This window comes from Dermochelys coriacea, chromosome 2, assembly GCF_009764565.3.
Source record: "Dermochelys coriacea isolate rDerCor1 chromosome 2, rDerCor1.pri.v4, whole genome shotgun sequence".
NCBI lineage: Eukaryota > Metazoa > Chordata > Testudines > Dermochelyidae > Dermochelys > Dermochelys coriacea.
The window spans coordinates 60749959-60772241 of record NC_050069.1 but is presented as its reverse complement, the minus strand read 5'-3'; the positions used below and the strand labels follow the sequence as shown (position 1 = coordinate 60772241).

The 22283-nt window shown below is 39.8% G+C and overlaps 1 long non-coding RNA gene across 2 annotated transcripts in view; it reads left to right on the top strand.

Annotated features, from left to right (window-relative positions):
- Window positions 1-22283, top strand: part of LOC122458660 — a 34748-nt gene that overhangs the window by 5790 nt on the left and 6675 nt on the right. For both annotated transcript variants that reach the window (XR_006278771.1, XR_006278770.1), the window contains exon 2: window positions 19574-19686. This is a non-coding gene — a long non-coding RNA (uncharacterized LOC122458660). The remainder of the gene's footprint in view (window positions 1-19573; window positions 19687-22283) is intronic.

The following is a 22283-nucleotide window of genomic DNA, read 5'->3' as shown; positions in this document are numbered from 1 at the left end:
TTAATAAGTAGGGCTAACTGTGGTGAATAATCAGTGTACTGCTGTGTTTTGGTTAAAAGTGAAATTGTATCCTCCTCAGAAAACCCCTTTCTAGACTTTTTTTTCTTTCTCCAAATCCATATCTAATCGAGAAGCAGAAATAATTTTCCAAAATACAGTAAATGTAGTGGGTGTGTCAAACATTTAGCTAATGGATCTGGCCATGGATTTACTGTAACAGCATTTGTTAGAAATTGTGAATGATGCCTATTTTTACTGGAGTGAAGTAACATTTAACCAGAGGTAATATATATGATAAACTTGCAACACTAGCCAACTGAAAAACACATGGGAACAGCATGTGTGCCAATTCAAATAGAGTTTTATTAAATGCACCTGATTTTAGTATCCCATTTAATAGTTTAATGAGAACCAGTTATCACACAAATTTGTGTGTGTGTTATAGAATTCAGCAAGCTACAGATCTGACATGCATATCAATTTACACAGAGAGCATCAGAAAAGAATAATGAGGACCTTTACTGTAAATAAATATCGGAATTCTACATGGCCTTCTATATCAACACAGTATTTTCACAATCTGCTGAAAACATCTGAAGCAGAAGCTATCAAAGCTTTCCTGAGACCTTTTAACATAAGACTGTGTCATGAATTAAAGAGCTCAAGCTGTTGACTACAAACGAGGACTCTAGAATTACGAATGAAGAATAGTACCTATGAGTGACCATTCTTACGTTAACATCTGCAGCCATTGAAATGGCCACTTGCTCCTTGAAGGCAGGGGAGCAACCTATTATGGACATGTCCTAATGTCCTCTTTCAGCTGCCATTTCACTGAAGTGCCAGGTGCAAAAGATGTGATTTAAAGGAGACTATAGAAGAGGGTAATGGTCACAGCGATTATAAACTGATAATTGCTTACTCAGTATTTCCTCATTTCAGCCAACTGGCTGCTTCAGTAATTATTTTCCTGTTCTCTATTGCTGTAAATGATGTGCCTGAAGTTGGGACTGCATCTCTTCTTTATAACTCTAAGCCCCTGTTGAAATCCTGGAAATGTAGCATTAATTTTAGTATATCTGATTATGAAATTGCAATCCTTTAACCCTGGAAATAGCCACACTTCATAGTGTATAGTAACTTTTAGGTGTCATAAAATTCTTCCCTCTCTCATATCCATGTACTTAAAAACCCAATAGATTTCTTGCTGAGTCTGGTGTGAGAAAAGATTTTACTTCAGACCATTAACCACATTCTTAGTAATCTTATAGTTCTGAGTTCTGTTTGCAGATACATAGGGATGACGGGGATCACATAGCACCACACATCTTGTAAAGTCAACTACTATGTCTGTAGCTGTTGATTTATGTAGGATACAACAGAAAAGTATATAATAATATTCGCAAAAGTGTGAGGGCATTTAACATTTAAAAATATAATTGGGGGTGCTGAAATATGGGGATTGGCACCTACAACTATGAAATTATTGAGTGCTCTTAAAACAACAACGAAAAAGAAAATAAAGTGATTGTCAGGCCTCTTTATGCAATCTTTATTCCCTCAGTCGGTTTAGTTGACTGTTATGATACTACTCATGTGAGTAAGGACTATCTGATTGAATAGAATTTGCAAGATCACACTCAAATTAACTGTATATCTATTTTATATGGCCTCCAAAACTGTAGATTCAACCTTTTGGATGTTGCATGAAAGCAAAATTCCATGGCATGGATTACTAAGAGCTCTCCTGTAGTTTCAAATTTATATTGAGGGTACACAAGTTAATGAAAGAGGCTAAAGGAAACAAAACCTACAATTCCCCTTTCTTAGAGCAGAGGAAAGTGAATTGTTTGAAGAGGCCAATTATGGCAGCTGAGATCAATATAGCATAGAGAAAGGGCAAAATGGCAGATGATGACAGATTATCATATGAATTACATCTTTGCTTGAAGGAACAATTATCACAGCACCTGTTAAAAGCTTTCTTTAACTACTTCAGTACAGAAAACCTTCTACCAATAAACAAAAACCTCAATAATATTGATTTAAAAAACAGGGAAAATGCCTGTTGTGGTTAGAAGTTGCAGACCAGTGTAATAGATAAACTACTCATTAAAATCTGGCAGATTGCAGGCATAGTGTCTATAAAATGAAACTGATCAAATTGTTTTTCAAAGATTGAGTCCTAGCAGATAATGCTATGAAATTCTTCAATGTTAGCCACAAAGCCAATGATCTGTGTGAACCTATAGCATAGGCTTTGATTGGAACTACTTACTTGTTACTGTAGAATGATTTGTAATAAGTATTACTTTCAGCAAGTGAATTAAAATACTATACAAATCCTGCACAGAATCTGTAATCACAGATAATTCCCTTTCATAGAGATTCAGTCTAGGCACAAGCAAAAGACAGGGTTCTCTGCTGTTTGTGTTTGTACTGGCCATTGAAACTTTGGATTTCCAAATGAATGAATACCTCCTCGGACAGAGGGAGGTATTCATGAATACCTTCTCTTCATCCATCCATCCCCCGTCCTGTTCGACATCCTTAACAATCTTTTGCTCTGTACCTTTTACGTTTCTAAAACGTCTTTTTTGAGATGGAACAACCAGAGCTACATGCAGTATTCAAGGTGTGGGAGTACCATGGATTTATATAGTGGCATTATAATGGCATTATAATATTTTATGTCCTATTATCTGTCTCTTACCTAATGGTTCCTAAAATTGTTAGCTTTTTTTGACTGTCACTGCACATTGAGTGGACGTTTTCATAGAACACAATGACCCCAAGATCTATCTTGAATGATAACAGCTAGTTTAGACCCCACCATTTTGTGTGTATAGTTGGAATTATGTTTTTCAATGTGCATTACTTAATTTATCAATGCTGAATTTCATCTGCCATTTTGTTGCCCAGTTACCCAGTTTTGTGAGATCCCTTTGTACCTCTTCGCTGTCTGCTTTGGACTTAATTACCTTCAGTAAATTTGTATCATCTGCAAATTTTTGCCACCCATTTTTCCAGATCATTTATGAATATGTTGAAAAGCCCTGGTCCCAGTTCAGATCCCTGGGGAACACCACTATTTACCTCTCTATTCTGAAAACTGACCATTTATTCCAACCTTTTGTTTCCTGTCTTGTAACCAGTTACTGATCCCTGCTTTCTTTGCTTAAGAGCTTTTGGAGAAGGACCTCATCAAAGGCTTTATAAAAATCCAAGTATACTATATCCATTGGATCACCCTTGTACGCATGTTTGTTTGATCACCTCAAAGAATTCTAAAACTTGGTAAGGCGTGATTTCCCTTTACAAAAGCCATGTTGACTCCACCAACAAATCACGTTCATCTCACGTTCATTCCAATAATTCTGTTCTTTACTATAGGTTCAACCAATATTCCTGGTACTGAAGTTAAGCTATTTAGCTTCTCTACAATGGCCTTGTCTTCCTTGAGTCCTCTTTTAACACCTTGATCGTCCACTGATTTATACCACTGATTGTTTGGCTTCCTGCTTCTGATGTACTTATAAAAAAATGCTGTTAGTTTTTGAGTCTTGCTAATTGCTCTTCAAATTCTTTTTTGGCCTGCCTAATTATACTGTTACACTTAACTTGCCAGAATTTATGCTCCTTTCTATTTTCCTCAGTAGGTTTTCACTTCCAGTTTTTAAAAGATGCCTTTTTGCCTTTAACTACCTCTTTTACTTTGTTGTTTAGCCATGGTGGCAATTTTTTGGTTGTCTTACTGGTCTTTTTAATTTGGGGTGTACTTAATTTGAGCCTCTATTATAGTGTTCTTTAAAAAGTCTCTATGCAGCTTGCAGGCATTTCACTCTTGTAACTATTCCTTTTAATTACCATTTAAGTAGCTTCCTCATTTTTGTGTGATCTCCCCTCTCTAAAGTTAAATGCTGCTATGGTGGGCTTCTTTGGTATTTTCCCACCCCCAAGGGTGTTAAATTTAATTATATTACAGTCACTATTACCAAGCTTCTGGTCTGCCACTTCTAAAACTTTTACCCACCATCTTTAATTTTTTCTTCACTGAGGGTTGCTAAGTTGCTGTCCATTAGTAAACTCCTAACAAAAGGTTTTCAAATTATTTTTTCTCCACTTGCAATTCTTTCTCAGTAAGTGTCTTGAATACAATGTGAAATATCTCAGCTGCAATAAAAGAAATGAAAGTTATATGTGAATACTATATAATTAGAATAAATTTTGCATCCTGGATTTTTGTAATCATATACACAGAAAGGAAGGATTGTCCAGGGGCTAGGGCACTAGCCTGGGACAGACTTAGATAAGTCACTTAGGCCTCACAGATATTTAGGCACCTATCTCCCCTTGATGCCAGTGGAAGTTCGGTGCGTAAATACATTTGAGGATCTGGGTCTTAGTCTCTGTGTGCCTCAGTTCTCCCTCTGTAAAATGGAAATAATCATACTTCATACTCCACAGGAGTGTTAAGAATAAATGCGATAAAATTGTGATGTGCTTAAATTCTATATCAATGGATTCCATATAAGAACCTAAGATATAGTGAATGAATACGAAAGCATCCTATGAAAGAGTGTACCAGGTCTTTGCATCCCCTGCTGGATGCCTTGTTTCCCTGCTGGACCTTGCCACAGGAAACAGTTCTCCAAGAGGAATACAGCAGCCATTTTGGGAACCAGTGATATCTGGACCGCCAGCCTCCAAAAGCAATGTCCAATCAAGGCCCAGAAGGCTGAAATAAAAGAAGCTGCCTGCTGTCAGCAAGTCAGTCCTTGGCTGGAGCCAGAGAAGTGAGGAGGGATGTTCTCTAGGTTACAACCAGAGGAACCAGCCCAGGTGCCAGTGCTAGCCACAATCAAAAGGAACCCTGCTGATTCAATTCCAGAGACGAGCATTAGCCTGAAAGTGTGAGAAACTATTTTGACAATCTGGAAACTTTTTGACTTGCTCTACTGCCAGGGCAAACATGTTTGATGACCGAGAGAAATTACCATCCCATTTTAGTTTCTGATGGTTCAGGTGTTATACATTACGCTTCAGGGCACACTGTGGACCAGGCAATGGTCTCTGGAGAAGATCAGAAATTAGTGTATAAATGTATGTGCATGCTAAACAAAGATATGTAAATGTCCAGCTGAAATTGCAGAAGTGTGATGCAGATATTTCAAACCATTTTTGTCCAATGAATCTGCAGTGTATAAGCAGCAGCTGAAGTGTGAAAGCCTGTATAGGAAGGATGGCACTGACTTTCTTACCAATAGCCATATTTTAAAAGTTATTTAAATATTTCAACAACTTTTTAAACAAATGTTTTGTTTGCTTGTTTGTCTTACAGAGGACTAGTTGTATGCCAAGCAATTATATGTATTTCTTTTGAAACCCTGACTTTTAGCTATTAAAAATATTTAAATTCAGAGTTTAAATACAATGGCCCTGAGTTAAGTTCTTCAGAATGCTTTTTGAAAAGACAGGATTCTGTCCTGTACAACAGTAAAGAGTTAAGCTGATAGGTAGGCATGTGACAGATTTATGTTACCAGTCTGCCTGGGGTATCAGGTGATGAGGCTGAGGCCACAGGATCTTTAGGGGAGGAGATGAAAAGCACACCAAGTGTCTGAATTTTAAAGCTTTATTGATAAAATAACAGCAGTGAGTGTTGGGACTGCTCCCTCGTCACTCAAAGGAAGAAAGAAAGCATTAGTGCCCCAAGCCCTAACCCACTTTCATACTCATATCCGCAGTACCCGAGGCTGGCCAAGCCTGGTGTAATGTAAGAAGAAGAGGGGGAGGGGTGGATGGGAGTTCTTGTCCCGTACATGGGTTGTCCAGGATCTGCAAAACTTTGTTTTCCCCACCTTCTGCTGGCCTTCACCATCTCGTTCGTTTTTGCAATCTCTGCAGTCGGTGCTCATCTTAGTTCTCCTTTTCTCATGGCTGGCTGGGGTTGGCTAAGATATGAATACAGCTGCAGACTTCTCGTCGGGCTCCGTGACTTTGGACGGGGACCAGTGTCTTATCTTCGGACTGAGCTAGCTGAAGTATTGAGTTAACCAATTCTCTGCCCTCTTCTTCCCACCCCCTTTGGCCTCTTGGAGCCTGCAAAGGAATCTTCCACTCCACACTCACACCTTTGACCCTTCCCTAAATGCCTTGTGAAGCTTCCAATAGCATTAGCAATACACAGCTCTGATCTGCCTCTCCCAGGGGACCCCCTTGAGGGAAGGGGCCATTGGGGTGTGACAGGAAGGGGAGCATAGCAGGTTTTGTATATAATTCGCCCTATTATCTCATTTACAAGAACATGTCGCACCGCTGTCCCCAAAATTCACATCAGATTTAGTTACAAACCAAAAATACACTGCTGTGATTCTACAAACCTTTTTATGAACCTTAGGGATTTTTGGGGCTCAATTTTGGATTTTCTTTTTAATGGAATGATATCCTCCTTCTCCATATCCTTTGTTTCCACCAACATGTCCCAGGCTTCCTCCTTCCTTTAGCCATCTTCTAAGATGACTTTTTACCTGCCCATTCCCTAGCGAAATCATCAAAGGGCAGTTTACTGACTCACATTTCTCATTGTGATCTTCAGAGCACACTCAGCAGGCCCACTCTCTTCTTCTGCCATTTAGATGGGCCAGTCCAAAATCCAGTTCCCCGGATATCATAGTGAGAATCTGTTAGGGGCAATTGTGTAGCGGTGGAACCTTGAATGTTCAGTCTGGTCCCACTGCTTCCTCTGCCATGTCCTTTGGCAGAGACACCTCCAAATCATTGCATGGCTGGAAAACCTGGAGTACATCTGTAGCGCACTCTGGGGCATCTCATCCCTAGAATTAGGTGAAGAGCAATTGCCGATGCAGCTGGTGATGAAGCCCCTAGCATTCTCTGCAGAATGAGGTAGAAGAGAGATACAGGCAGGACTGGATTAATGCTTAGGCAAATGGGACATGTGCCTAGGGCCCAAATCCAGGGGGTTGTGGGCAGGTTGTTTTTAGTTTTCACTAATACAGGTGTGTGTGCAAACTGAAGGAATTTCACCTACTTGCGTGAGTGGCATTGCAATCTCGTGCATGGGGTTTAGGGCAGCCACCCCTCTGTCATGATGGAGAAACTTCTGTGGAGAGAGGAATTGGATAAATGTAATCAATTACATAATCCAACCAATGGGATAATAGGTAAAACCCATTGTAGGATTGTGGGGTAGGTTATGTTGCCACTATATGAGATGCATTTGGAGCTAAATTATGTGTCTTGAGTGGTAAAGCCAGGGCAGCCTGTGTATGGCATAATAGGTTCAGGGCATTGGGGGAATGTAGTGAGAGGTAGTCTTGGCTACACCATGAAGTGTAGCTTTTTTTACCCAATGCAGGCAGGATAGGTCTATGGCAACACTCCCACTCCACCTGAGATATGTCACGTAGGGCTGGTTACCAAAACTGTTGGCATGGGTTGGCCTACCTCTCCCTCCACCTTATATACCACAGTGCTAGGAAGCATCTTATCACTGCCTCCTGAAAAAATGTACTGCAACATGAGAGTCTTGTGCACTGCAGCCAGTGTAACTGAGCCTTTAGTGTGGACTTCGAAATGTGCATTTGGCATGGTATCTTACTAGTACCAGGTACTCCCATTATAAAAACCAATGAGTCCTGTCCGTGGTCTGGAGTGTGTGGTACTTGAGTTCTCTGTTCTTGCACATGTTCCTCAGGTAAACTAACATCGGAAGGGAAACCATCTCTTCCCAAATGTCTGACTTATTTTATTGTGACATAGGACATGAGCACTCCTTATGTGGGTTTTAAATTAGCAGGAACATCCAACCGCTTTCTTTTACAATAAAACATTTTGTGACCACAGCTATGTTTTCCACCCTCATGCAAGCCCATACTGCTACCAAGGCGTTTGGCTATGTAATACTATGATGTAAAGAATAATTCTGTTGTGTGCAGTGGTTTTTTCAATAGGCAGCCAAAGCCCGGGAAGACTAAAATAATTCCCAATAACTAAGCCCTTTAGGTTGATTTTGAAATTAAATCAGAAATTCCCCACTGAATTTACTGGCTAATCTTTATGAACCATCTGCCTGATTCAACTTACCTTTTGGTCTAAACACAGTGCATTGTTAACAAAAAATACTAGGGTTGGATTAAAACTTTAAAGGGTCCAATATTTCATAGATGTTTCATTTTTTTTTCTAAGCGTGGGGTCTATAGTAATTATGGCAATCCAGGGTTACAGATGGATACCAAAAATTACCAATAAGTTTTTTTAAATTCTCAAACTTTTTAAAATGTTATATATTCTGTATTTACCATGGTGTGCAATGTATAACATTTTTATTAGCACTCCTTTGAGATGCTGTGCAAAACTCAATCATTGCTTTTCTACTCATAGGTCTTTTAATGTCTTATATGGTACCCATCACCATAGCATCTGAATAATGTAGTCATCCCAAATTTATGTCAATAAAAATGTTATGCCATAGCCCTCCATTGTTTGGGTGTGTATGTAATACTTACCTACAAAACTAATACGAGGGATCAACTATCAATTATAAGATACAATGTAACAATACTTCAGTTGCTCAAACAATTTACACACTGAAAAGCTTCTAGTACTTGAATTTTTTTAAATGTACTTTTCAAAAAATCATAAAATATTAGTTGCACAATTTGAGGAAAGGGGGCAAAATGTTGCTTTTATAAATTCTTTTTCTTACCCTCTCACACATACACAAATAAATAAATTGGGGATGGGGGAAGGTTTTCTTCAAGTAAGGGTGATAACTTTTCCTTTCACAGATTTCACTCTCTTTAAACCCAAATGCTTGGCAACCCCTAGCACACAAGAGGTACTGAGCACTGAGGCAGTCTGTCTCCACCAAACTGAACATTAATCATGACATGAATAGTGAAGTAGATTCTGAGGTGATCATTGCTCTCCATTTCCCACCTCCACCTGAAAGAGTATTAAATGTTACATAATGCCTGTTTCCTAGCAAGCTATGGTGTGACTGAAAATTGGGCCACTCATTTTTGTATATGTGCCTCCAAAAGAGTTTTGCTGGTGCTGATCTTATATTATTTTGTGGCATCAGCAAGATCCTGAAAAGATTAAAATTGGTTTAATCTAAGAATTTCCTCTGTACTTTAAACATCTTTAAAAAAAATCCAACTTCTCTACAAATAGCCATTGATTATGTAATAACAGAATTTGTTCTCTACTAATGCAGACTAAGCAGCCAGCCATCAGAAGGACCTTGAATTAACTTGCATGCTCGGTATTCCAGTGCTGTATTGACATCCTTGATTAATCTATTGGTGATATCAATAGATCACAAAAAGAGGTGACCAAGCCAAAAAGGTGTGCGGGGGTGTGTTTAATTTAGGTCCCTGGAATTAAAACCACAGGAAATAATTCAGTGTTTGTCAAATGGGGAAAGAATTTTCTGCTTTGTTTTACAGGCTCGTAAGATGCACAGTAAACAGTTGTTTTTCAAGTCAATCTGTAAAGAATTAGTCCATAGATCCCATATCTGTCTTCATCAGTACTCATTTTTATAGAAGGCATGGTTTTTCAAGAGCGGTGAACACCTGCAGCTCCAGTTAAAGTCAGTGAGGGCTGCTGGTTGTCAACACCATAGAAAAGCACTTTAGACAAATTCAGATAATGTCTCTGCCTTAAAGAATTCGACAATCTAGTCGACAACAAGGGACGACACACTGTTGTACTGTCCCTTGAGCAATTCCAAAGGGAGATTTTTTTTGTACTCAGGGAATCTGTCTCTCAGTTGCTCTGGGGAAGGAAGCTGAACTTGTCACCATGTACACTCCACAATAGGTCAGTGGAACTCCACCACCTGGTGTGTCGGGGAGGATGGAGTCAAGTCTAACCACTGGATCATCCTTCCCCTGTGTGACTGAGGGATGTAGCTGCTCTGTAGAGCCTGCTTCCCACCACACACAGGGAGCAGTGATATGGCACAAGGAGTTAAAGAGTGCCTTACACACCCTCTGCTTCCTTCCACTGGTACACAGGATGGGCTGTGATCTGGCCCAAAATAGTTTGGGATTAGGAAGGTGGGATACAAGAACAAGTAAGTAACTGAGCACTGAAGTTACCTTCCATCTTGTTGATTCCAGGTACAGCAAGTTGAATGGAAGAAGCTAGTGCCCCTTCTTTCTGAGTAGCTATTAATCGGCACCAATTAATTTATTATGCATAGATGAATCATTTATTTATTTCTTTGTAATATACAGGATATATTACACAGGACTTTTATTTACAGCACATAGACAACTTGGGGGCAAGAGGGAGGGGGTTTAGTCAAATATTTGGACATTCTGACAGATGGTTTATCCATCAAATTGTAAAGGTGCCAATCACCTCATATAGGTGATACTAGTAGCAATACTTCAGTTGCTCAAACAATTTACACACTGCAAAGCTTCTAGTACTTGAATTTTTTTAAATGTACTTTTAATGAAATGTAAGTTGCCTTACACTTTCTATTAGAACACCCTGCTTTCAGTGGCATTTAACTTTGCCCATTTTTAATCATTGAGGCTGAAAATTTCCATTTTGAAGGTCTGTCTCAGGCTGAATTTTTTTGGGGAAGCTTCAGCTAAAATAATCAGCCATTTCTCAGGTAAGGGAAAAACATGTTTTTCCCATGTTAAAAAAGATTCTTACAATTGTTTCACTGAGAAGCTTTGGATCAGGGACTTAAAATTTAGCAAAGGTTTGCCTTGGGGTCTGAGGCATGATTTTTGCCATCCCTGAGATATCCCAAATTTGGCCAAATTATAAGCTTCTGAAGACTTCACTTGGCTCATCCTCAGTAGAAGTTTGATAGAGCCCCTGGCAGGATTATTGTTTGAAGATTTCATCTGCAATGAGATGCTGCATGCTGCATCTTCATACTCTTCCTCCATGCACACTGGGCTGAGCATGCTCCATCCCAGGGCTGCTGGGGCTGAGCAGGACTTTCCATGCAGTTGCCCAACCTGGCAGCTACAAGTTTTTGTGGCCTCAGATGGCAGATCTGAAAACAGGGATGCCTCTCCTGCTGGCATGCCATCTGTGAGAAAGAGGCAGATGCAGCCTGACTGAAATTCAGAGAGTTGAAGAGCAGAAGGGTATAGTGGGAGGTAGGAGGGATACAGGACAGGAACAGAGCAGGATCAGATGAAATATCTGTGGGCATAGTATATGGAGACCCAAAGCAGACTGGAACTGAAAAAGGAGATCTTTTATTCCAGTACAGGTTTACATAGAAAACTAATTAACTTCCATCTTTGGAAAAACTTACACACACTCACACCCACGAGCCCCCTGGAGCATGCTCAGTACATACTGACTTGGAGCTTCTAAGGGTGTGTCTACACAACAATTAAACACCTGCAGCTGACTCAAGTCAGCTGACTTGGGCTGTCGGTCTGTAAAAATGTTGTGGAGATGTTTGGGCCAATGCTGCAAAGGGGGAGGTCCAGAGCCCAGTCTCCAACCCAAGCCCAAACATCTACACAGCAATTTTTAGCCCCGCAAGCCTGAGTTAGCTGACCCGGGCCATCCATGGCCATGCCATGGGTCTTTTATTCTAGTGTAGACATAGCCTAACAGTAAATAGCTTTTCTCACACTGGCCACCAGCTGTCAATACACATAACAAAAACACTTACAACATTACAGCTGGAGGGAAGGGTAAGGGGAGCTGGGTCCGGAAGGCTTATCAGAGTTGGGTAGGGAGGGGGTTGATGGAAGGAAAGGGAGCCTGGGGGATGGAGGCAAAAGGGTTTATAACCACTAGAGGACTCCAGGACTTGAAACAGAACTCAAGTTTCCTGAATCTCAACTTTCTTGTGATGTCTAGAAAATATCTGTGAACTCTTCTGGCAAAATGTGTCCCATCTCCCATTCCTGGCGAGGGCAGAGAGAGGATAATAGCCTACTGCTGCTGCTGTTACTCTGTTAGCTCAAATGGTAGCGTTCTGTGCTCTGGATTCAAATGTCACTAACCTGCTGATGATGATCCATGTGTAAGGTCAATATGGTTTTACAGAATGGAATTTGCTTGTTCACTTTGCTTGTTAAAAAAACTTAGGAAATTATATACAAAAATATTAAAAGACATTAAATTGCAAGGTCAATTACTCAAAAGCTAGAAATGTCACAATGAAGGTTGCCCATTTAATCTCATTTGGGCCCACTTTTTTTTTCTATTTTTGTCCACAGGAACCCTACATCATTAAGTGCACATGGTTAATGGCAACCTTAATTCTGACATTTCCTGATATTTTTTTTAGTGCTTGACTTTGCAACCGTAATGTTCTTTTAATATAGCATTTTCTTATGTAATCCTAGGATACAATATATTGCAAATTGCCTGTTTCTTTATCAAAAGTAGAAGCCAAGCCCAGATGTCCTTACTCAAGCAAATATGCCATTGAAGTTACTTGCTTGAGGAAGGGATGCATGAATAGGCCCTCTTTTATTTATTTGCTTTTAATAAGTTTTGGAATAATCTGTGGGTCAAATTCAACCCCCACATAGTGGTAAGACTTAGGTTCCATGAGCAGTAGCCAGTGGAATCCCTAGCAGGATAGTTAGGGAAGGCCAGGGTAGGCACTGGTGGCAATGCAAACACATGGATGCAGAGATGTCCCTGGACTAAGGCAGAAATCTTCATGTTTAAAAGGGCCAAGCCCCTGGCTCTGCCACTACAGAGGATGTGAGGAAGATTCCCACACCTGAGCCATTCTCTTTAGGTGACAAATCTGATGAACTGTCCCAGATTGAGATGTCAATAGAGGAGGTTTGGGAACAAATCGATAAATTAAAGAGTAATAAGTTACCAGGACAATACATTATTCACGCAAGAGTTCTGAAGGAACACAAATATGAAATTGCAGAACAATTAACTGTACTATGTAACCCATCACTTTAATCAGCTTCTGTTCCGGATGACAGGAGGATAGCTAATGTGACACCAATTTTTTAAAAATGTTCACTAGGTGATCCTGGCAATTACAGGCTCATAAACCTAACTTCAGGCAAATTTGCTGAAACTATAGTAAAGAACAGAATTATCAGACACATAAATGAATGTGATTTGTTGGTGGAGTCAACATGGCTTTTGTAAAGGGAATTCATACCTCACCAATCTATTAGAATTCTTTGAAGGGGTCAAACAAACGTGCAGACCAGGGTGATCCAGTGGATATAATGTACTTGGATTTTCAGAAAGCCTTTGACAAGGTCCACAAAAACAACAGGGAGTCCAGTGGCATCTTAAACACTAACGGATTTATTTGGGCATAAGCTTCCATGTGTAAAAAAATCCACTTCAGAAAAATAGAGTGAAAATTACAGATGCAGGCATAAATATATTGACACATGAAGTCAATCTATTTTTTCACTTCAGCAGATGGGTATTGTAGTTTTAAGAATGTTTGATAAAGATCTTGTAGGTGTTTGTCTCTGTTTGAGAGATTGGAGCAAATTCGGTTGTATCTTAGGGCTTGGCTGTAAACAATGGATTGTGTGATGTATCCTGGATGGAAGCTGGAGGCATGTAGGTAAGTATAACGGTCAGTAGGTTTCTGATATAGGATGGTGTTTATGTGACCATCACTTATTTGCACTGTAGTGTCCAGGAAATGGATCTCTTGTATGGCAATATATTTATGCCTGCATCTGTAATTTTCACTCCATGCATCTGAAGAAGTGAGTTTTTTACCCATGAAAGCTTATGCCCAAATAAATCTGTTAGTTTTTAAGGTGCCACCGGACTCCTCATTGTTTTTGTGGATACAGACTAACATGGCTACCCCTCTGATATTTGACAAGGTCCCTCACCAAGTCTTAAACAAACTAAGCACTCATGAGATAAGAGGGAAGGTCCTCCCGTGGATCAGTAACTTGTTAAAAGACAGGAAACAAAGGGTAGGAATAGTCAGTTTTCAGAATGGAAAGAGGTGAATAGTGTCTCCCAGGAATCTGTACTGGGACCAGTGCTGTTCAACATATTATGATCTGGAAAAAGGGGTAAACCGTGAGGTGTCAAAATTTGCAGATGATACAAAATTACTCAAGTCCAAAGCAGACAGTGAAGAGTTACAAAGGGATCTCACAAAACTGCATAACTGGGCAAAAAAATGACAGATGAAATTTAGTGTTGACAAATACAAAGTAATGCACATGGAAAACATAATCCCAACTATACATACAAAATGATGGGGGTCTAAATTAGCTGCTGCCACTCAAGAAAGATCTTGGAGTCTTCATGGAAAACAAGTCTTCTCTACAAACATCCGCTCAATGTGCAGCAGCAGTCAAAAAAGTTAACAGAATGTTAGGAACAATTAGGAAAGGGATCGATAATAAGACAGAAAATATCAAATGCCATCATACAAATCCATAGTATGCCCACACCTTGAATACTGCATGCAGATGTGGTCGCCTCCTCTCAAAAAAGATGCATTACAAATGGAAAAGTTACAGAGAAGGAAAACAAAAATGATTAAAGGTATAGAACAATTTCCATATGAGGATAGATTAAAAAGACTGGCATTTTTCAGCTTGGAAAAGAGATGACTAAGGAGGGGATATGATAGAGGTCTATAAAATCATGAATGGTTTGAAGAAAGTGAATAAGGAAGTGTTATTTACTCCTTCAGATAACACAAGAACCAGGGGCCACCCAATGAAATTAATAGGCAGCAGGTTTAAAACAGACAAAAGGAAGGACTACTTCACACAACAAACAGTCAACCTGTGGAACTTGTTGCCCATGGAAGTTGTGAGGGCCAAAATATAACGGGGTTCAAAAAAGAATTAGATAAATTCTTGGAGGATAGGTCCATCAATGGCTTTTTAGCCAAGATGGTCAAGGATGCAGCTGCATGGTCTAGGTGTCCATAGCCTCTGACTGGCAGAATCTGGGAGTGCATGACGGGATGGATCACTTGATGATTGCTTGTTCTGTTCATTCCCTCTGAAGCCCCTGGCATTGGCCACTGTTGGAAGACAGGATACTGGGCTAGATGGACCATTGGTCTGACCAAGTATGGCTATTCTTATGTTCTTATGCTTGGGACACAAAACCCCACATGGCCAGGGGAATGCTGCGGTGGAGACAGTTTCCTGTCACCTACATAGAAATAACTCATGCAGGAGATTATTCAGCTTTACACAATGCTCCTTGCTTAAACCACATACCTGTTTTCTCTGTAAGGAGTGCTGTACAAGATTCATTTTAAGATACTGAACCAGATCCTAGCTGCTGTAAATTGGCATAGAGCCACTGAAATCACTGGAACTATGCCAATTCATACCAGTTAAGGATGTGGCCCATTATGTTTACAAACCCTTCTTGCATTAGACTATATGTAAAGTTGGAATATCAAGTGAAAGTAGTGTAAAATAGCTTGCCTGTGTCATTAAACATAGATGGAAACCTTTACCATCTAATTTAATTGTATGTAGTGCAATTCATGAAGAGAATCAGTTTACTTAATAGATTCATAATCACTGAAATAATGCTATGGTCTTTGATAAAGCTTTCATACTTGTATCAAAAACCATATGATTTTGTGATCACTCCTGTTTACTAGAAAAACTGAAGAGACTGAAAGGTTTAAAATACAAAAAGCTTTTTGTTTAATTTTTATAATTATGTGGAAACAACAGTATTTGGAAATTTAGATTGAAGCATAATATTTAAAACAGTAACAAAAAATGGCTCACACTTCAGATACAGCTTGCTATCTGATCCTTAAAATAGTCTCTCATTGTAAGATTAATATATAGCAAATATTTGCTGTCAGATGGGACTATTTCCAGTAAATGGTCTTGTCTGCATTAGCAAACTTCAGAGCCATAAATCACCACTGGTAGTAGCACTGGTGGAAGCTGTAGTGTAGATGATACTCAGGAAGTTGTACCATCACTGGTGGAGCTGCACTGGTGATGAAGTGCTGATAAGAAGTTTGTTCATGTAGTTGCAGCTGTGAGTGTGAAGACAATCATTAAAGATTTTCATCTTGGGTTTTTCTCTTCAGCTGAAAGTGGTAATAACACAATTGTGTCCACCCTGCAATCTAACTTTGGAGTGAGATTTGAGCCACACACTATGCACCTACTCTGTCCTTTTCTGTAAAAAGATGTAGCTATTATTTCCGCTTCATGGACAACTTCCTGAGTTTGGGCACATGTGTTTTTTGGTATGTAAATTGCTTTCCTTCCCTTACTAAGATATTGACATGAATGTTGCTGGAGGAGTGAAGAAAGGCTTAAATATTGAAATGAGCCAGCCACCCTTGGGACTTAATGTTATTATCTTAATTTGGTTTGGTTTTGTTAATGAAGACTACAAGCAGCAGGGGATATATAGTCCTTGAAATTACTATCAAATTGAAATGTTTCCACAGCATTGAGATGTATTTAGTGCTATGGAAGAGTTTAGGACTCATTTATTGTTTATTGGTGCTGAAAGATACCTTTTTTCCTGTTACACCAAAAAAATGGCTTTTGGATACTTGCACATGGCTATTCTCAGGGAAATTCTTTGCTGTCTTCTCACTTCAAATGCCTAATGACAAAGGGGGGGGGATTATAAATATTCCCATCCTCTAGCATTACATTCACTAAGTGGTTGAAGTAATAAACTGATCTCTTCCATGTTCCTTATTGTCACAGGTATGTTCCATGCAATAGAAAAGGGAGGGGTTGTGGGTATGAAGCTGAGCTGCCTGGCTCCACAGAAGCTGCTGCAATCTGTATGTTGGGCGAGGGAAGAGAGGTCAGGGATCAATTTGAGATTCTGAGAAGACTGGAAGCCTTTTGGAGAGGGGGAAGATCTTCATATATCCATGTTTTTATATTAGATTTTCTAACTGAATTCATATGAAGAAAATGGCTCTGAAAGTGCTTTTTGGACCAGCTACTGTGTTATCAATGTGCAATTCACAGCTTTGTAAAGCAGCAGGAAAACATTGCGATGCCTAGAGTCTCAAAAGTTCTATGATATATTCAAACCAATTTCTCTTCTATTTTATTTTATTTTATTTTATTTTAGACTTATTGTTTTCTCTCTCTCTCTCTCTCTTTTGCCCCTTCATGCTTCTATAGCCACGTTTCTTTCTCAGCTCCAGCAGAATGCCCTACCCATTCTGGTGGCAGGTGCATTTATCTTCCACAGGCCTCGTGACTTCAGGCTTTCCTCCATGTCTTCAGGGTTCTAGACCAGCCCTGTATAGGGGTGGAGTGAGGTGGGGGTTACTCAGCAAAGTGGGCAGCTACTCACTACCCTATGGGATTGAAGATCAAGCTGCACAGAGTTGGTTGTAATTCTGTCCATAGCAAGAGTACTCTTTTTTTTTTTCCCCCTCAAGAAAAGAAGAACTGGTGCCCTCTTCATCTCTGGGTCAGGGTTGGGAGGAGAGAGAGAGGTTCCCACGCCAGACTCCAACCTCCAACACATGCCTCCAGAAATGGCCAGCTCACCATGCTGAACAAGGTACCTATGTAGGTCCTAATCCAGCAGTAAATCCCTATTCAGCAAAACAGAGGTTTAATGTTAAGCAAGCTTTACTGAAAATAGATGGGTTTAAGCGTGTACTTAAATGCTTTTCTGTAGGAGGACCATAGCGTGGTTGTGGGCCGTGTCCCTGTTCAGCATATGCACATTTCCCCTATACATCCATCTCCATACCACTTAAGGACCCGAAGGATTGAGCCCTCTCTCTCTGTACTAAGCCATTTTTGCTCTTATTGCAGCCAGTCACTATACTGTCTCTAGATGGCTTCTTATCACCACCTATTACCATTTCTTGTCTCACCATCCTCCTCTTCTTTCATTGCCATTGGGTTCTATACTAACAAGTTACTAACAAGAAGGGTAACTTCTACTCTTTTTGCTTCAGCTACCTATCGAAAGCTATTGCACCTAGAAACAAAACTTCCAAAGAACTATTGCTGCTTGTCATAGATGCATAGAGTTTAAGGCCAGAAGGAATCATTAGATCATCTAGTCTGACCTGTATAACACAGATCATTATACTTCAGTCAGTTACCATGTACTGAGCCCAATAACTTGTCTGACTAAAGCATATCTTCCAAGCAGGCATCTTGTCTTGATCTGAAGACTCCAAGAGATGGAGAAGCCATCATTTCCATTGGTACTTTGTTCCAGTGGTTAATGACCCTCATTGTGCCTTCTTTCTGATTTAAATTTGTCTGGTTTCATCTTCCTGCCATTGGTTCATGTTGAACCTTTCTTTACTAAATTAAAAGAACTCTTTAGTACCTGATATGTTCTGGCCGTGAAAGTACTTATATACTGTAACCAAATCACCTCTCAATCGGGTTGATAAACTAATCAGATTGAGCTCTTTAAGGATACGTATACACTGCAAAAAAAGACCCCTGGCAGTGAGTCTCAGAGCCTGGGTCAACTGACTTGGGGCAAAAATAGCAGTGTAGACATTTGGGCTTGGGCTGGACCTTGTCTTTAACACCTATCCCCCTCACTGGGTTTCAGGGTCCAGACTCCAGCCTGAGCCCAAACGTCTACACTGCTCTTTTTGGCCCTGTAGTGTTAGTTGATCTAGCTCTGAGGGTATGTCTACACAAGGATAAAAAACCTGCAGCAGGCCCTGGTCAGCCGGTGGGGCTAAATAATTGCTGTATAGACATCCGGGCTCTGGTTGGAGCCTGGGAGTATGGGGGTCTGGGAGTGTGGAGGGTACCAGAGCTCAGGCTCAGGGCCAAGCTTGAATGTCTACACAGAGATTTTTTAGCCCCTCAGCCTGAGTCCAGCCAGTCTGAGTCAGCTGATCTGGGCCAGCCACGGCCACTCCCTTGGTCTTTTATGGCTGTGTAGATGTACCCTGAGGCTTCCTATGCAGGTTTTTTTGTTTTGGGGTTTTTTTGTTTTTTGTTTTTTTTTTTGCTGTGTAGACATACGTACCCTAAGTCTTACCGCAAGGCATTTTCTTTAGCCCTCAAATCATTTTTTGTGGTTCTTTTCTGCATCCTCTCCAATTTCTCCATATTTTTTAAAAATTATTATTCTCAAAGCATTTTACAAATATATACTATAGTTATTCATAACCTGGGCCAAGATTTTCAGGCGCCACTAGTGATTTGGGATGCTTGAAATTTTTTGGGTGCCAAACCTGAGACACTTTAAGGGTACCTGATTTTCAGGTGCTGCATGTACATATATACATGCTTTTCCTTCTAAAAGACAGCAGTCACTTATGGTACAGAGAATAGTAACCAAAAAGTGCTTAGCTGTCTGCACAAAAGTAAAGCCAGGGAAGGAGGAGAATTTTTGGCCTAAGACACCAGGACAAACAGCTGTTCTTATTAAAGAACACATGGTACTCTTCAGGTTTTCATAGCCAGGATGTCTTTTTTAAGCTTGCATATGAAAGACTCAAACACGGCAATCATGGATGTATGTAATTTCTCCCCCCTCCTCCTACTTGATCCTGAATTTAAATCATAATGCTGAATTTGTGACGTCACTCTCAATCATTTCCACATGGCTTCTTTTGTAGGATCAAAAAGAAGGTGAAGTTCTCTTGTGTTAGGCAAAAAGCTGATGTTTTGGACACAAAGATCATTCTGAGTAATTCATAATAATAGCAGGGAGACTACAAAGCAAATGCAGGTAAATGTATTTTTTCTTTAAATATTTACTTTCCTTGAGTTCCCACAATGGGAGAAGGGTTCAGTTTTAAAGGCATTGTGCTGTTGAGTAGAATCCAGATCTTCAAAAGCTTTGGTTGCTTTAGAAAGATGTTAAACCTATAATATTTTGAATGGATTAAAAATTCTCAAAACAAGTTTCTAATAAATAAACCTTAGTCACAAACAGGGCACGATAATAGCACATTTGGTTACACAGCCTCATACTTCCATTTTCTCTGGTATGCTAGCTTTCTAAAGGTAGCATTTTGGCTCTGATTGAATGAAAGGGCAAAGGTTACAGAATGTGAGGCTTTGGTAGCTAGAAGAGAGAACAGCTATTACAATGGTGGGGAAATGCAAGCCACTAGCTCTGAACATAAAGAGTGGTGTGTGAAATTGACAAGTAGGAAGAGGATGTCATTTTATGAGTGGTCAGGAAATGAACTGTGTACAAATGCTTCTATTTACTGTATTATCATTGCAAATATTGTAGAGATATTTAATACTAAGAAATTCTTAATATAATTCTTTTGTTCAATATGGCAACAATGGGAAAGGGGGCATTTGGGAGGTGTGTGTGTGTGTGTGTAAATGCTTCTATTGGATTTTCTAACACAGCTTCTGGCAACTTATGTTTAAAATATTGTAACCAAAAAGCAGATGTTCCCTGGAGATTGTGAGTCAAATCCTGCTCTGTGACCCTGGCATAAATGCAAAATAACTTTATTGGCTGTATGCTGAGAGCAGAATTTTCCCCTCTAACACTGAGTACTGCTATAATGAATGTAGTTTTTGCAAAAGTGCTAACTACTTTTAAGTGCAGTCTCCTCCTATCCACCTTCCTGCCCTGTTCTGGCCCTGAAGCTAGTCTCACTGTTCTCAGAGTAGCCCTGTTAGTCTGTATTCACAAAAAGAAAAGGAGTACTTGTGGCACCTTAGAGACTAACAAATTTATTTGGGCATAAGCTTTCGTGAGCTACAGCACAGTTCATCGGATGCATTCAGTGGAAAAGTGAGCTGTAGCTCACGAAAGCTTATGCCCAAATAAATTTGTTAGTCTCTAAGGTGCCACAAGTACTCCTTTTCTTCTCACTGTTCTGTTTGCCTATTACTCTCCCAAGAATCTCTATGCCTTCTTCCATGCTGCCCCTGCACATAGAATGCTCTCCCTGCTCTGTTGTGCAAAGCTAATGCCCTGTCTTCATTCAGCTACCTCCCCTTAAGACTCACTACTTCCATGATGCTTTAAAGAAACAGGTCAATTACTGGAAAAAAGTCATAATCCTTTTCAATGAACCCTCCAGAAATTCACATGCATGAACCAAGTAACCATGTTATTGCCACCCTTCCAAACTACATTCCTTCCCTGACTATTTTTTCATATCACATCCAGAATTAGACTTTACGCATATCAGGGCCAAGACCTTGCTTTGCTGTGCAGCTGCAGCTCCCATTGAAGTAATCAATAGATGTATTGAAATCAATAGCAATTGCAGTGCTCAGCACTCTTGAAAATCAGGTCACTTATTTACTGTCCAAATATAGATCTATGTACTTTAGGCATTTGAGATTTATAGCCCTAGGGTATGAAAATAGTTAAAATGGATTAACTCTTAAATTCTGTTCTTTAATTGGTGTGTGAGCACATTTGATTTGTTTTAAGTCCCACACTTCTCAGTTCTACAGGTGCTTAAGTTACTCCAAATTCTCTACTTTAGAGTAGACAGATGTTTTCCCCCCTCATCTCCCTGATGAAGTTTATTCAGCGTTTTTGGACTAAGTCAGGGTGCATTTAAGAAGAGAATATAAATATGCTTTAGGGAAAGTATCTTTACTTTCTTCTTTTGTGATTAAAAGGAGAAAAGCAACACACAGGGGAGGGAACTGTTGCTGGAAGCAGGGGAGAATGGTATGGAAAAGGCTGCTCCCCATTTCTGCCCCACCCAAAAGCTGCAGGGTCCCCTACCACACAGAATGGCATTTTCTGTATGTGAGGTCCAGCTGTGTTTCATGTAACTGTTCTCTTCCCCTCACCTCTGTTGCAGTTCTGTGCCTTATCTACCATATTTTGCTGCTCTCCACATGGCATAGTAGAAACTGCTGATTTTCTCAGGGCTGGCCAGGGAGAAAAACTCTTGAGTATTTTCCTCAGGCTGGCACTAATACAGAACATGCAGTGAAACTCTTGTGGCATCTAGAGCAGTTTCAAAGGCAGCTAGATAAAGAGAGAAGTCTGATAAAATGACCACTTTTTCCTGGGAAAAGCATCGAGTTTTTAATTCTATTTTAAAACGATAGAGTATGTTTCGTTTTTACCAGGGTTTTATAATGACTTTGAATTTGCCCCGAGCTACCTTTATCTTTAATTTCTAATCCCTTAATGCCCTTAACTGAATCCTTGGTACTTTAAATTGGCTAACATTTTTGGAGGATTTAAATTTTTATCACTGATTACCCAATGAATACATAGCCTCAAATATTCATCATATAAGCATGATTAAAAACATAATCCCCTCAAAGATGTTCACAGCCATTTAAACTACCCCTCGGGTTCAATTATAGGAGTTAGGGGATTGA